Source organism: Erpetoichthys calabaricus, chromosome 9, assembly GCF_900747795.2.
Source record: "Erpetoichthys calabaricus chromosome 9, fErpCal1.3, whole genome shotgun sequence".
In the NCBI taxonomy this organism is placed as follows: domain Eukaryota; kingdom Metazoa; phylum Chordata; class Cladistia; order Polypteriformes; family Polypteridae; genus Erpetoichthys; species Erpetoichthys calabaricus.
Window position 1 is genome coordinate 29,373,968 of NC_041402.2, and position 15,581 is coordinate 29,389,548.

Consider the following 15,581-nt stretch of genomic DNA (forward strand, 5'->3'; position numbering starts at 1 on the left):
GATAAACAGTAAAGTTCACTCATAAACACTAGTGACTTTGTATTTAAAGAATGGTGTTGTAATGGTGTGACTGAAACCAACAATGAATTTACATCTGAAAAGAAAATTAAACAATATTATGCATTATTAGTAGTGGAAGAAGGCACCACAGTGGCTAGAATTATTGTTTGAACCTTGATGCAATTAATGACTGAACTGCATACTATACAGTTTGCATGTTCTCTCCAAGTTTCTTCCACAGACTCACAATCCAACAATGTTTCAATTGTTGAAATCCTCCAAACTGCTACTGCATGTCCAACTGAATGTGTGTGTGCATTACAAATGCCTGGTATCTGATCCAAAGCTCACTACTGCCTTGTATCCTATTACTGGTAGTAACACAGCTCTCCATGATTTGTATTCTTTGGGTGATAAAATGGATGTTCAAAAAGATGAATTTCTATATAGGCAAATAATTCTCTTTTCTTCAGTCAAGAAAACTGCATACTTTACGGCTATCCAATGTTGCTTCTCAGAAAGACATATAGATACTAAACAACTAAATCGGCAGGTCCTTGTTTTTCCCCCTTTTTTTCTTAATTTCGCTTTCACTTGAACAGTTTACTCTCAAACTTTAAAGATTACTTCCCGTACACGGCATTCAAAGCAGCAGGATGCTAGTTCCTCCACCAAGGCTTAAAAGCAAAATTACTTAATTTTTAAAGCTAAATATTTCAACTGTAAAACATTAGTTTTTATATTTTTGTGGCTAAGAGTATTCAGCGACTTCTTGTCCAGTAAAAAGCAACACTGGAAAGGCAGCTCAGTATTCTTGGATTATGTGATAAAAATAACGTAGCCATATAGTAACCGATCAAGATAGCATGTACATTTTCATAACCCCAAAATGCTGTACAAATTAATATCCTTGTACCCAATTAGCACCAGGAAACTTTTTTTTTTGGATGCTCTGTCTGACAGATTAATAAATTAAGGTTGCTCAGGGTTAACTCACTAGCAAGTACAGGAACTGCATCATGCAGGAGAGATAATGGATGGATGGATGGATGAACTAACATATCTTTAGAATGAAGCAAAAACAAACTGTTAATAAATCTCTGAAAATTAAATCTTTAATTTTACTCCATATTCTAACTCAATTACGTTTTACTTTCTTCCACATTTCCTATCCACTTTATCTTATTTGGAAACACAGTGAGTTAAAGCATATCCTAGCAAAAAGCAGGAGATGACCTTCCACTAGGAGCACCCATTGAGGGGCACATAGGAAAACAACATAAAACACTCATTATATTTCATATATCAGAGCAGAGCAAAATTCAAATCAAATCCAAAACCTGACTGAAACAAAAAAATCCTCTAAATACACTATTGGAAAATCTGTACACCTTACAGAAGGCCTGGAATTATGATGGTTGTATAATGATTTCTTTCTGTTTTTACTTTCCTATTCTTTTTCTGTTATCAACACTGAGCTGGTGTTTTGTCATTAAGTGGTAAAAATTAAAAGACATATTCCTCAGCCAAACACTCTCTATGCCTATACACTTACCACTTTTCTGTATCTGTTATCTCCAGTCTCCACACAAGACTGTAGCCTGACTGTCTGTTATGTGAATGACAGGTGGAAACTTAGACAGAAATACTAACCTGCCTGTCAAAAGAAGCATAAGGTGAGAAGTAAGGGTTTGAACAAGACATGGTTAATGTATGCACAGCATGCTGGCAGCCCCCGACAAAGGAAGCACTCTTTGGCTGTTCGCCCGATTCTCTTTCAGTGAGGAAGTCATGCAGCCACATTCAGTTGTGGAAAAGACAGAAGAATAAATCTGAAAGATACCTGCAAGTCAGAATGACTGGAGATTAACATTACTAACAGATGAAGCCATGAAGGTTTTATTCTACATGCTACCTAAATCTGAAGAGAAGCTTGCTGACAGACACTGTCCAATGATCTCTTCTTGAGAAAGTGTTCTAGAGTAATCTTATGGCCACTTTTATCTCTGTAGACATATTACCTATACTACCTGCAAAACTCAACATGTGCAGCACTCTGCAGTTAAATTAGGTTTGGATATTGACTTGGTCTATGTCTTAGACGTTATGCTCTTTCTATTCAAGTACAAGTGTGTCCTACAGTGGATTGCTCCATCCTGAGTATGACATTAATTTGCATCCAGCCCTGCATGTAGGCACTCCAACCTACAGGGAAAAACTTGGGGGTTGGTGGCAGAATTGGCACTCCAGCCACCATAAAAAACCTCACACTGTTCAACTCCATCTGAACTAGTGTGGTGCTGAGTTGTCACCCATGGCATGACTGCATTCGGGTCCTAAACTAGAGCCTGAGTTGGTTTGTCATGTGGTGGGTGCAGCAATGTGCTGTGTCAGTGCGTGCTCCTAACCGCTCTCTTCAATGGACGGGCATCTCATCCAGGACTGCTTTCCTGCCTTTTGCCTACTGTTGCCAGGGTAGGCCCTGGTCCCTTACTGACTCTGTATTGTATTGGATTAAATGTGTTTGAGAATTAATAAGGAATGTGTGTTATATGTGCAAACAAAGCCAGTTTTGAGCAAACAGCACACAGCTCAGAAATACTGATATAAAGCTGTAAAACTGCCAGATCAAAAATGCAAAATATCACAACATTTCCTGTAAGTCAAGATTGTTTGTTTGGGCAAAGACATGACCCGACAAAAATCCTGAAGAGGGTTTTGACCCGACAAAAATCCTGAAGAGGGTTTATTAGTTTTAAGAGGTTATACATTTACAAAGTGCCTAAAAAGAAGATTAGGCAAGCTAAGGTAATTAAGTCTGTAACAATACACTTCATGTGACCACAAGTTCAAAGTTACACATATGAGTGTCATTATCTGACCTTACGTTCAGTGTTCTCCGACACTGTTCTCCAGCATCACTATTTTATTATGGTCCCACCTCTCTTATTTAAGCTGTAGCTTATTAAAAACTTCATATACTGCAACATATCCATATCTGCATATTCAATCATTCCCATATTACAGCCAAAAATAGTTTCCACATGTTCAATCAGCAGAAGACAACTATTTAATGTTTTTGCTGGCAATCACATTAAGATTTGTTGCCTTTCCACTCCAATAGAACCTGTTAACTGAAACGGCTTTTTCTTAGAATGATCTTTTCAAATGGACCGACCCTTTTAAATGAAAAGGTTCGGCAGGCTGTGTATGCTCCTATTGACTCCTAGGCTTTCCACTATACAAAGCACACTACATCATCTCTCTCTTGGTGATGTGGTGTGCCTAAACTATTCCTTCTTTGCAAATCCAGGTGATTAATCAGACAAATAAATGTAGCTTGTACTCCAGTGGGCTATATTGGTACCGAGGTAGAGCCCTTCTTTGGTAAACAGCATGTCTTAAATAGCACTCCTCTCCAAGACTTAGTTAACAATCAAGTCAGTAGCATGGTTATTATAGTTAACGAAAACTAAAATCAAAAATGAAACTATTATTAAAAAAAACATTTTCGTAAACTGAAATAAAATAATTAACAAAACCGAAATGAAAAACTAAAGCTAAACGAAACTATTAAAGGTAGCTGGAAAGACTAACTGAAATAAAATAATAATTTACTAAAATAATTTTAGTTTTCATTTTTGAATGAATATTCTTGCTGTTAGTTTCAAACCCTTATAACTTTTAACTCTAAAACTGAAAGTCATCCACCACAAGCCGCCCGCATATATTCATCCAGTGACCCTGTAGTTAGGATATAGCAGGTTGGAAAATGGATGGATGGATGAATGGCGGCTGGTGAAAGACAGCGGCTGTTCACACAGCATTTGTAGTGACAGAGCGAGCTGAATATGTGCGTAAAGCGTGTGGATTAGAAAGCGATTTACGTACCTCCTTTTCTTTGCACTTGTGGTATATCAAGATGTAATTCACACTTGAAAATAGAATATGGTGGTCAACAAAAACTTTACCATATGGACAGAAAAATCACGAGTGAGTAACGTTTCAGTTTATTTCTCAGGTGCCTGTTTTTTGTATTTATGCTATATTTATTAATTTATCTTTTAATGTGTTTTTGTATTTATGCTATATTTATTAATTTATCTTTTTTAATCAATATTCATCATTATTAATACCAGATATTGTGAAAAGAATCCAAAAGCAGAATTATGTTTTAAAATATTTGTCTCCATTTTTTCAATGTTTCTCTCGCGCTCTCTCAAAATAGATAGTTGAAATATCATATTCTTTTTGTTCTTAACATCAGCCATATCGTACATATTGCATACCAGGAATTTTTCCTGCCATGCCTTCAAACCTGCTGGGGTAGGCTCCAGGTTCCTGCGATCCTGCCCTGATAAACAGGTTTAGCTAATGTATATATTTTTCCTAACCTCAGATGCTGTCTCTGTTGTTCTGTGCCCATCCGTACTCCTATTACCTACTCTTGCTCTGCTCATTAAGGGTTTACTGTCCTTTATGGTGGGCTATTCAAGTCTCACTGCACCTAACCTTGACATTACATGCTTGTTTTTCTTTAAGACAGCTAGGTGGGGTCTGCACACTGATTCAAGCCCAAGAAACTTGTCCTTCCTAAGCCCCTGTGATTTTCATGGTTACACCTGTCGTAACACAGTAGATTCTGTTTTCTGATTTTTTATCTTTTCAGGCCTGCAGGTAGCAAAATTCTGTCTATAAATTGTTTGTGCCTGAGATGGAATCAGAGCTTAATATGGCTGGTAGGAAATAACAAAGCCCAGTATTTGAGATTTTTAATGTAATATTGAAGGCATTCATTATAAGCACTTTGTCATTGGAGCAGGATATGTTCTGTGCTGTAGACATTTAGAGTAAAAAACCCTCACACCTTAAAATTCACCTAAATTTCAATACAAATTGGCCCATTCTGGGCAATAAAAAGAAAAGTGCCAACAGTCAGCGCAGATTTGTTCAGTACAAATGACATAGAAAATATTTTAAAAATTATAAAACTGTGTGGGCGGCGCAGTGGTAGTGCTGCTGCCTCACAGTAAGGAGACCTGAGTTCGCTTCCTGGGTCCTCCCTGTGTGGAGTTTGCATGTTCTCCCAGTGCCTACGTGGGTTTCCTCCGGGTGCTCCAGTTTCCTCCCACAGTCCAAAGACATGCAGGTTAGGTGCAGTGGTGATGCTAAATTGTCCCTAGTGTGTGCTTGGGGTGTGTGTGTGTGTGCCCTGCAGTGGGCTGGTGCCCTGACCGGGGTTTGTTTCCTGCCTTGCGCCCTGTGCTGGCTGGGATTGGCTCCAGCAGACCTCCGTGACCCAGTAGTTAGGATATAGCGGATTGGATAATGGATGGATGGATAAAATTGTGTAAAATTGTTCATATTCAGTATCTGGTTTTGATTATGCTTTTTTTTTTAATCAGACAAAAACTAAACCAAACAGTAAACGGTGTCGTGTAGTGTAGTAAGCTTCCACTAGCATTAAACTCATATCCAAACTTGTTAAGTGTACAGTTCTGTCTCATTGTGACACAAAAACTAAACTCCATAGTAGCTTTTTAACCATACTATACTAAAATTAAAACTGAAACTAATATATATAAAAATAAAATAGAAATGTCTTTGCAAAATAAAAACTAAACTAAAACTAAAAATGCATGATGAAGGAAAACTAAAACTAAACTGAAGTTCCAAGTAAGGTCAGAAAAAAATATAGAAATAAAAACTCATATAAAAAGGCAAAACTATAATAACCTTGGTCAGTAGCATCTGTGGATTATGCAGCTACTCCTCCAAGCTTTAAGTGGCCCACACTACAGCACATAAACATTTACACTGAAGAAAAAGAAAAAAAGAATTACCATTCAACAGAACAACCAAGGGCAACAGCCAAAATGTTTATGCAACAGGATTACTGGAGAGAAACAGATAGAACTGAACACTTGTTTACTGGAAAAACAAACTTAGTACAGCTTTTGGGGAACAGTAAAATGCAGTAGTACACAAACTTGAATTCCTTACTGCTTCATATTTACATTTTCTTTGCTGTTATGTTATGTTCCAATAACACATTCATAGTTTTGTATTATGTCTCAATTGTTTCTTCATAATTGGGAGATCTTTATGAAAAGGACATATCTGTAACAGAAAAATAATAAGCACAGCCCCAAATACTGCTGTCCTTCAGTCTATTCCTTTAGACAATACAAAAACAACTGAAACATTGTTAGTTGAAGTGGAGGTTTACAGTATGTTCTGGAACCCAGCCCCCTGGTGTGTGATGGTCATGTGTGAATGCTCTGAAGGTTTCATGGGTTCCAAGTGTGGCAAATGCCTTATTTAGATTTGGTAGCTCTAAACTGGCCCTCAGGGTGTATGTGTGTGCCTTGTGACAAACTTCTGTCCCATTTACTGTTGGCTCCTGCCTTTCATCCAAAACTGACAGGATAGTCTGGTTAATCTGTAATGGAATAAGTGAAACGAGATTAAACTCCTACACAGTACTTCTATATGATACAAAATTTAAGGTATACCTAACAGAATCTATTCTTTATATCATTCAGACATAAATTAACAAAAGAAAATAAATTATTGCACATTGTTAGCAGTGGATTTTTTTAATAATTAACAAAGTCAGTTTTTTTTTGTACCCATGGCTGTGATGAAGCATCTTATGAGCTGCTAATTATGAAATTAATTGTAGCTTGTTGTTTCCTTCTCTGTGGTGGGCTGGTGCCCTGCCTGGGGTTTGTTTCCTGCCTTGCGCCCTGTGTTGGCTGGGATTGGCTCCAGTGGACCCCCGTAACCCTGTCGTTAGGATATAGCGGGTTGGATAACGGATGGATGGATGTTTCCTTCTTTCGCCCTGTAGATATTGGTTATATCTACATACTCTTAAAAGAAAAATTTTTGAATCTGCTATTGAGGCCATTTTAATGGAGCTATGAGACACAAATTTTTTTCTATTACTAATTTTCTATATTAAATCTTACAAATAATATTCAGGTTCTGTATTTATTGCACAAACCTCTGACAGAGTTATTTATCAACTTCTACATTTTTAACCAATAATATATACAAATTGCAAGAGAAGTACATCCTAACACAAATAACATACATTTCCCTATTCTGTTTTTGTGCTAATAACAAATACCTTCTGTGATTTTTCTGGTAAGGAAGACAGAAATTTAGTGATAATACTGAGCTAATGTACATTCCAAAAATGATATACAAAATAAATAAAGTAACAACAGTTGTCCTTAGTCTATCAATGAAAAATATTGAAATACCATTCATATCAATTTTCTCAGTTATTGTGCACCATGTGTCTGGATTACACAGAAATGCTGATCTATTATATAAAAAGGCAGTTTATAGATAAAGAATATTGTACTGTTATTATATACAGCCGTGCCGTTAATTATCAATAGTTATATTAAAAACTTCACTTTTTAATACAACTGAAATGGCAAAGGCAGAGAGTATGTGTATGAGAGACAGAGTGAGAAAATAAAAGCAAATGTAAGCAATTTAGGACAGCTGTCTCCAAATTTGAGCCTTCCATAAATTTCTGCAGTTACCATGTGGCAAAGTCTCTCATTAGGAATGCAGAAATTTTAAGTGAGATGACTGAATGAAGCCAAATAACATTTATACTGTACCAACACTTCCAAGAAAAAAGTACAGATAGCTCTTCAATTACAGTGACCTGTATGAAACTAATAAGCAATATTTTGTATTTCTAATTGGAATGTTTCATAACAAAGAAAACATATAGGCAGATCTCTAATGAAATTCTTAACTTTTTTAATAAAATATTGGCATGCAGTGACTGAGGCGTTGGACTGTACTGTAAAGCATACAGTAACACATCAAAAAAGACCTACTGTGAGGCCTTGAGCATGTCACATACTAGTATTCCAAAAGTAGAAATATGGAAACACTGCAAACTAATATTGTGAGATGCTTTGGAAATATTAGCTACATACACAGACACCAATATTGTAATGAATGACACTCATAACTTGTAAAAAAATTTTAAAATCAATCTGTTTATGGGTGTTACTCAATAACAACAGTATCCTCTGCTGACAAACCTTCCTGGGAGTTGATCATGAAATCCTTTTAAAACTGCTGGGCCTAATTCATCTTAAAACAACTCTCTGATGTTCTTTATGCAAACACCATAATACACTTTATGCCTAGCTAGCTATTTAAAGTGCCGATTCTCCCATCAATCATTGTTTTACACAGACCTTTACTCAGACACGAGTACAGCAAGCTCACAGCTTAGTTAATATGAATTCACCATAAGTTTATACTTCACCCACACACCTTTGAATTTCACATGTTAAATAAAAAAATACCAAATTTTTTTAACACAAGCTGTAATACCAGAGTTGCTATGCAGCAGGGCTAGTCAAAATCAAATTAAGTAAACATTACAAAACTGTCTTAAATGTTTTAACAAATATGCCGTTTGCTGAGTGTAAAACTATCCTTGAATACATTACAGATTTTTGCATGCCTGGGATTATAATGAATTATGCCTATGGTTTATATTGTAAATACTAAAGAGTAAAACAATTCAAATAATAATAAAATAAATCAACATTATTATTGGTTAAACTAAGGATGAATGACTTTTTTCACAGGAAAAGAGAAACAACCCCTGACCATTATTCACAAGCAGGAGCATGAAATGGAAAGTAGTGACTAGATCATTCAAAAATTTAAAAAAAATGATTAGCTCATATCACCCTGCTGAGCCAACAAAACTATCAACTGTTTTTAAGTCCAAACGTAAAAAAAAGTTTGCTCTTTAACTGCACCGATACTGAACTGCAGTCTTCTAAACCTTTTTCTGGTTTCTTGTTAAATATAGACTCACTATGAAACACTGCTATTAACTTACACCACCACCAGTAGCCCAGGTTATCTGATCCATCCATCCATTATCCAGCCCGCTATATCCTAACTATAGGGTCACGGGGGGTCTGCTGGAGCCAATCCCAGACAACACAGGGCGCAAGGCAGGAAACAAACCCCTGGCAGGGTGCCAGCCCACCACAGGGCGCACACACACACACACACACATACCAAGCACACACTAGGGAGAATAATGCTGGTTATTTCACACACACCTGTTGCAAACCTCACTATATATTTCTATAGCTCCTACTTTCTGAAACCACCCATCTAGATCTACGTCTAAAGGTCCACAGAGTGTAATATTTAAAACCAGACGCCCCATATTTCATACTTTTAGTAACTATACTTTAACATTAACTCTAGGGCTATTTGCTGGGCTTTAACTTCTAGTTTCGCTGATATACAGCATATTCAACTCTGGTTTTCGTGTCAGTCCAACCCCAGTTCATCCTAGTGCCTATCAATACTTGATCTTTGTTAATTTTGTAAGTTTCATTTTAATACTACACTGGTCAGTCAGATCTTCGTTTATATTCTTTTTATGCCCTATATATCAAGTTTATTTTAAACAGTACAGTAGATCCCTGATTATAAGCGGTTCCACATTATCTGAAGTGAACCTGCAAGTGTAATACACTACTTTTCTTATAATTCATATAATCTTTGCCATGTGTACTGTACTGAGTTCATAAATACTATACTTTTACCCTCTTTTATCCTTGTTTTTGTTAAGTATTTTTTTTTAACTTCAATATGAGACAAACAATTCAAATTAAAAATGTAACGACAATATATCAAATTAAAAATGTAACGACAATATACATTTTTATTCTTAAAATGACTGTATATAATAGATGCATAATAAATGACATACCACAAAAGCAAGTGTGAAGGTGTATATATTTTTTTTGTTTTTATATAACATTAAATTTACTAAGGTATGAAAAGAGGCTTAAAAGTGATACTGCACCATATAAATTGGCAAAATCTTTTATATCTGTAATTTTTATTCCAAAATGGCTGTAGCCATCTGTTTTTATCCAAGTTTTCAGTTATCTGAGGTAGCTACCATCTGTCCAAATTACCTCGATAATCTGGGTTTTAGTGTAACATTATAAATAGCTCTACAAAGCAAACAAGTCTGCAGTGCAGTGTCAGATTGTCCTTCATAAATAGAGTATCATTTTTAAAAACAGTACTAGCATTCTGTCCTAGGCTGGTTCATGCTTTATGTCTGCTTGTGCTAGTTTAGGCTCTGTCTCCCTGCATCTCTAAATTAAGTTCAGGGAATGGATAGATGCATGGAGTATATACTTTAACACATTTCCATCATCTAAAACAACTTTTTCTAAATCAGAGTAACAGAAAGTTCAGTCTATACCAGCAGTAACAGGCCAAGGCAGAAACCAGCCATGGACGAATTCTTGTCACGCTCAAGATCACACCGGAGACATTAACCTAATAGCAGATCTACGGCCAGAAGTAAGAAAACTACAGTTCCTAGTAGAATTTGTGAATTTGTAATCAAGTGTCATCTTTAAGTAATTAATTTCTGCATTGTTCAGAAACCATCAATCCCTTAAACCCGCTTTATCCTGAGCTGGGTTGCAGGGTAGCTGAATCCTATCCCAGCAAGAATGGGGCACAAGGCAGGAACAATCCATGGACTACTTGTCAGTGCATCACAGGGTGAACAAAATAGACAAAACACAAACACACCTGGACGCTAGGGCCAATTTATAATCATGTAAATGTTGTCAAATAGATGGGTTTTTTTAAAAAAGGGGAGATAAAATGAATTTGTTTAAAAGAAAGATTACTATGTTTTGCATGGGCTTATTTTTATACTAAATGACTGTGGTTAAAAAAAAAAAAAAAAACTTTTCAGGAAGAATCAAACTAAACACAAAAATAAAAAGGTAAGCATTTAATTTACTTTAAAAGACAGAAAGAAGCCAAATGAAAAATGGTGTGTAAATCATGACACTTGAACTATTGGCATTCTGACTGGGTGTGTTCTTGAATATTATGTCTGATAATTTCAGTCACTGGTTAAAAAAAGGCCAGACAGCTAAGCAAAATAGCTGGTGACAGTGCAGGGCACTTAATAAGAGTTAAGGGAAGGTATATGCTGGGACAGCCTAATGCAAAGAGTTCATCCTGATTCAACTTCCTGCTGGAATGCCTTATGTGAGATGTCTGCCTGTTCTCTCAAGTTCCTTACAACAGTCTGAAGGCATGCCAATGTGTTAAATCTAACTTCTCCAGAATGCACGAATGTGTATGAACATGACCCGTGAAGGAATGCCAACCTATCCACACTTGGTTCCTGCCTTGCACCTGTTGCTGCCAGGTTAGCCAATTTGCTCCTCGTGACCATCTGCTGAATCAAGTTAAAAATAAAAAAAGACCAACTGAATGGCTGGAAGACTTCAAGTTGTTTGTTTAATAGTGAGTGCTGTTGATGGGGTAGTTTAAAAAATAAACAATTGTTGTTGAAGCGGTTAATGGTGCTATATACAATGAATAGGGCATGGCTTGACAGTAACGCCTCATTCATTATCTGAAGACCCTTGAACAAGGTTTAAAGTTGACACGATCTCTCTGGGCTGTGTTCCGCTTCCTGGTGGTGCTGATGCGTGATTTGTATGTGGCGTGGGTTTCCCCACCACTTCACGTTCTCCCGTCCTCCCGAACAGCCCAAAAACGTGCAAACTTAAAATAATAAAAAAAAAACTTATCAGCACAGCACATCAACGGGTACGCAGCCAGAAGTTAGCTCCTGATTTGTGTATGTTGTTTGGGTTGGGCACCCAGTGGTCTTGAAATGAATAAACTACTTCAGAACAATGGATTTAAAATCAACTGCAGTTAATTGCTATCAATAGTTTTAGGCTGCGGTCGATTCGTTTTTTAAAGGACGTATTTAAGCACTCGTGTCCTTCTGAGTTTAGAAAAGTGACAGATACTGCCTAAAGCGTTTTTTTTTTTTTTATCTTGGTCTCTTTTTCTCTTAGTGGGGGATGGGGCGCATTATTTCGAAGCTTTTAGTTGAGCGGGGCTCCGAGTATCCACGGAAGTGAAGCTCAAGACAGTGCCAAAGTCAATACAAACGCAGGCAATCGCTGCCTCACTCACACCTATGCCCCAACGGTGCAACATGACAAGTTTATTGAAGTAAGCACAATTAACCAGATCGTATCCCGATTGTTCGATCAGAACAACAGCACGAAGCTCAGCTAGCCCACTAGATCCTTAAACGTGCTCCCGGACGTTACTTCTCCGTCCGGCCGGACAGATCCCAAGAAAGCCGCGTGAGTCAACTAACTGCGCACGGGCCGTAGCAACAAGCGACTCGTACGGGCAAACAAAATACGGCGACAGCAGCTCAGAAACCTCGCGAAGCTTCCCTCATTTACCAATCTTCCATGCCAAAAAAAAAAAAAAGATGACGAAAACGTCGCGAGCAGCTCCCGTTCGCCCTTGGCACCCCCCAATCTTCTGGCACTCACTCTTCTTTTTTGACAGCTCGCTGGGTGTCAGCCCCCGCAGCGCACTCCTCACCTTCGACACTGTCGAAGGGGCGAAGCTGTCGTTACGTAACCCCCCGCGTGTAATCCGCACACCTTGGCTACGCATTTTGCTCCTGAGTCCTGAGCAAACCCCTCCACTCGACCACTTACCTCGGGCACTAAAGTAAACGGGTGGCTACATCCATCTTTCTCTCTTTCTCTCTCTTCCCCCCCTCAACGGAAAGAAGACAACGATACGGTGGCTGGATCAGGTGCAACTTCACGGAAGCAGTATTTACGCATTCGTTCAGAAACTTTAAAAAGAAAAAAGAAAAACAAGAAAGCACCACGGGTCATAAGTGCGTCTCCAGTGTAAAATTAATTGCAATCTGGGCACAGATTTCCTCTCTCCACAACAACATCTTCTCTTCGCTTGTACTGTCGCTCCTGTCAACTGGAGAACCGCCCTTCTCAATGTATCCTTCCGCTCCTTCAGCATTCAACAGACACAGCCACCGATGACCGCTTCGGAGACACCACTTTTCACCTCAGGGTGCTCGTGTGCTTTTGCGGAAATGAGGGGAGGTAGCCCGGATCCTTGTTATTAACCAGGGTAAAATACAATTTTATCTGTTCAACTTTGTGTATGTTTTTTTTCGCGTTTATCTTAAGAACTATTTCTCCCCCCCGCGGCGTGCAAGGATAAAGTAGTAAACGGGCAAAGCCGGAACAAGCCGCTTTTCGAGGCGTAGGCCGCATCTGCTGTTAAAGAAACAGACAGCCTCTTGAGTCTCCTATTCGGGCGGTCGTTTGTTTTTCAGATTGTTTTTAATGTTGTAAACCGTGGACTTCGGAAGCTCCGCGCTAACCATTTTATAAAGTTGGAAAGCGTCCGATTTTTGTAAAGGGGCGATGTTTCAAGTTAGTCCGTAGGCCGTTAAAATAGGAACCTAGGAGGCTGAGCTTCTAACAATCTGGTGACTTTTGCCAAGTTGGGCGGTTTCACGCCCAGTTGGGCTATTTTTGAATCTTGCTGCAAGGGAAAAGGAGGTTGGTGGAGATGTTTTACATTGGACTGTTTGGTATGCTATATTTAATTGGAAAATAACTTTTAGGTGTTAATTTTTTAACTGTAGTGCATTTAACTAATTTAATTACCATCTTTCAACACCCTCTTTTCATACAAAAGGCATATTTTAATGGCAGTATTTTAAGGAGGAGTTTTTTATCACAGTAAATCAATTAGATCTCCTTAGTGCTTCTGAACCCCATGTTTCATACCAATGCAAAACATAAGAAGCCCCCCACCACAATCTGTGCTCAAAGGCAGAGACAGTGACCTGCAGAGAGATCTGTGAATATATTTTATTTTTAATTGGGCTCATAAGAATTATTTATGAAAGCTTTGAAATCACTTCAGTTTTTGTTGTTCTGCACCTCTTGACCAGCTGTTTAGAGCTGATCCTCCAGCTAGGACGTTGGACATCTCTGGGTCCATGGTTCTTGAGGCTGATCCTTCAATTAGCTGTGAACCACCCAGTCTCACTGAGATTGCACAGGTGGTAAACCAGCTGAGGATAGGGAAGGAGGCAGGGATCTGTGATATATCCGGAGTGAACTTCTCCATGCTGGTGAGAAAGCTGTCATCCTTGCATTACAAGCAATCTTTGCTTGCATTTGGGAGAAGGGTGTCATCCCAACTGACTAGAAAACGGGACCTGTCCCTATCTGGAAAGGGTGATCACCTGGGTTGCAGCAACTACAGAGGCTTAACACTGGCTTCTCAGTGCCAGTTAATAGGGTCATCCTCAATAGGATCCATGATCACTTGTTCACCGACCAGTGACCAGAGCAGCCTGGCTTTATGCTTAAGAAGCCTACCATCGACCGCATCCTGGCACTAAGGCTTCTCATCGAGCACAAATGTGAATATCGGCAGAGTTTCTTTGCAGCCTTTGTCGATTTTCATAAAGTGTTCGACTCAGTTGATTGAACTGCCCTGTGGGACATCCTCAGACTTCACGGGATCCCCCCAAAGTTGCTGGATATCTTGGCTGGCCTGTACACTGGTACTGTGAGTGCTGTGCAGAGAGGAGGCAGAACTTCTGCGTTTTTCTCAGTTGATTCTGGGGTTCATCAGGGTGTGTTCTTGCTCCTGCTCTATGCAATGCTTGCATAGACTGCGTGTTGGGCAGGGTTGTGTGGTCTAGCGGCAGTGGGGCTTCTGTTGGTGAAGAAAGATTCACTGATCTTGACTTTGCTGATGATGCTGTGATCTTCACAGAGTCAATGGAGGTTCTTATTGGGTCTCACGAGAGACTGTGCGATGAGTCTGAGTTTCTTGACTTGCGAGTGTCCTGGATAAAAACCAAGATTCAGGCCTGTAATGACCTCTTTGGCACAGCCATCAGCAGCATGTCTGTCTGCAGAGAGAGTGTCGACCTTGTCGAGAGGTTTACTTACAACAGCAGTGACATGTCTCTGGTGACTCTTTCAATGAAGTCAGTAGACAGATTGCAAGAGTATTGGGAGGTCATGAAGTCGCTGGAAAGGTGTGTGTAGCGCTCCCAATATCTTTGCAAAAGGATGAAAATTCGAGTCCTGGTGCTTCCTGTCTTGCTTTATGGTTATGAGATACAGACGCTATTCAGTGACCTAAGACAAAGACTGGACTCCTTCAGTACTGTGTCTCTTTGGAGAATCCTTGGGTACTGCTGGTCTGACTTTGCGTCACAGAGTCCTAAATGAGGCACATTACCTGCATTGTGAGGGAGTGTCAGTTACGGCACTATAGCCATGTGGCGCGATTCCCTGAGGGTGATCCGGCTCACAGGATCCTCATTGTTGAGGACCCGAGTGGGTGGACCAGACCAAGGAGACGTCCATGTAACACCTGGCTGCGGCAGATAGATGGTCATTTCCAGGCGGTGGGACTGGACTGCGTGTTTGCCTGGGGGGTTGCCAACCAGGATCGCAAACCATTTCATCTTGTGGTGGCTGCGGCAACACACTGTACCAGTGCATACGCCCCAACCTGACCTGACTATCTGTGGAGTAAACATTTTTTTTGTTGTTGTTGCTATGTTAATGCTCACATAATGAAGGGGATTAGGGAAAACCCTTGGGAGCCCCATCCCCAGAAGAGTCAAAACCGTC

General features: G+C 39.1%; 1 protein-coding gene across 4 annotated transcripts in view; it reads right to left on the minus strand.

Moving 5' to 3' along the window:
• rc3h2 (ring finger and CCCH-type domains 2) overlaps positions 1–13,042 on the minus strand; it is a 114,455-nt gene extending 101,413 nt beyond the window's left edge. For 2 of the 4 annotated variants that reach the window (XR_007935815.1, XM_028809218.2), the window contains exon 1: positions 12,597–13,039. The gene's annotated coding sequence lies outside the window, so the exon portion shown is untranslated. Of the gene's footprint in view, positions 1–12,596 lie in introns of all 4 variants that reach the window. The other 2 variants (XM_028809219.2, XM_028809215.2) reach the window with 2 other exon arrangements.
• Between the last annotated feature and the right edge of the window lie 2,539 nt (positions 13,043–15,581).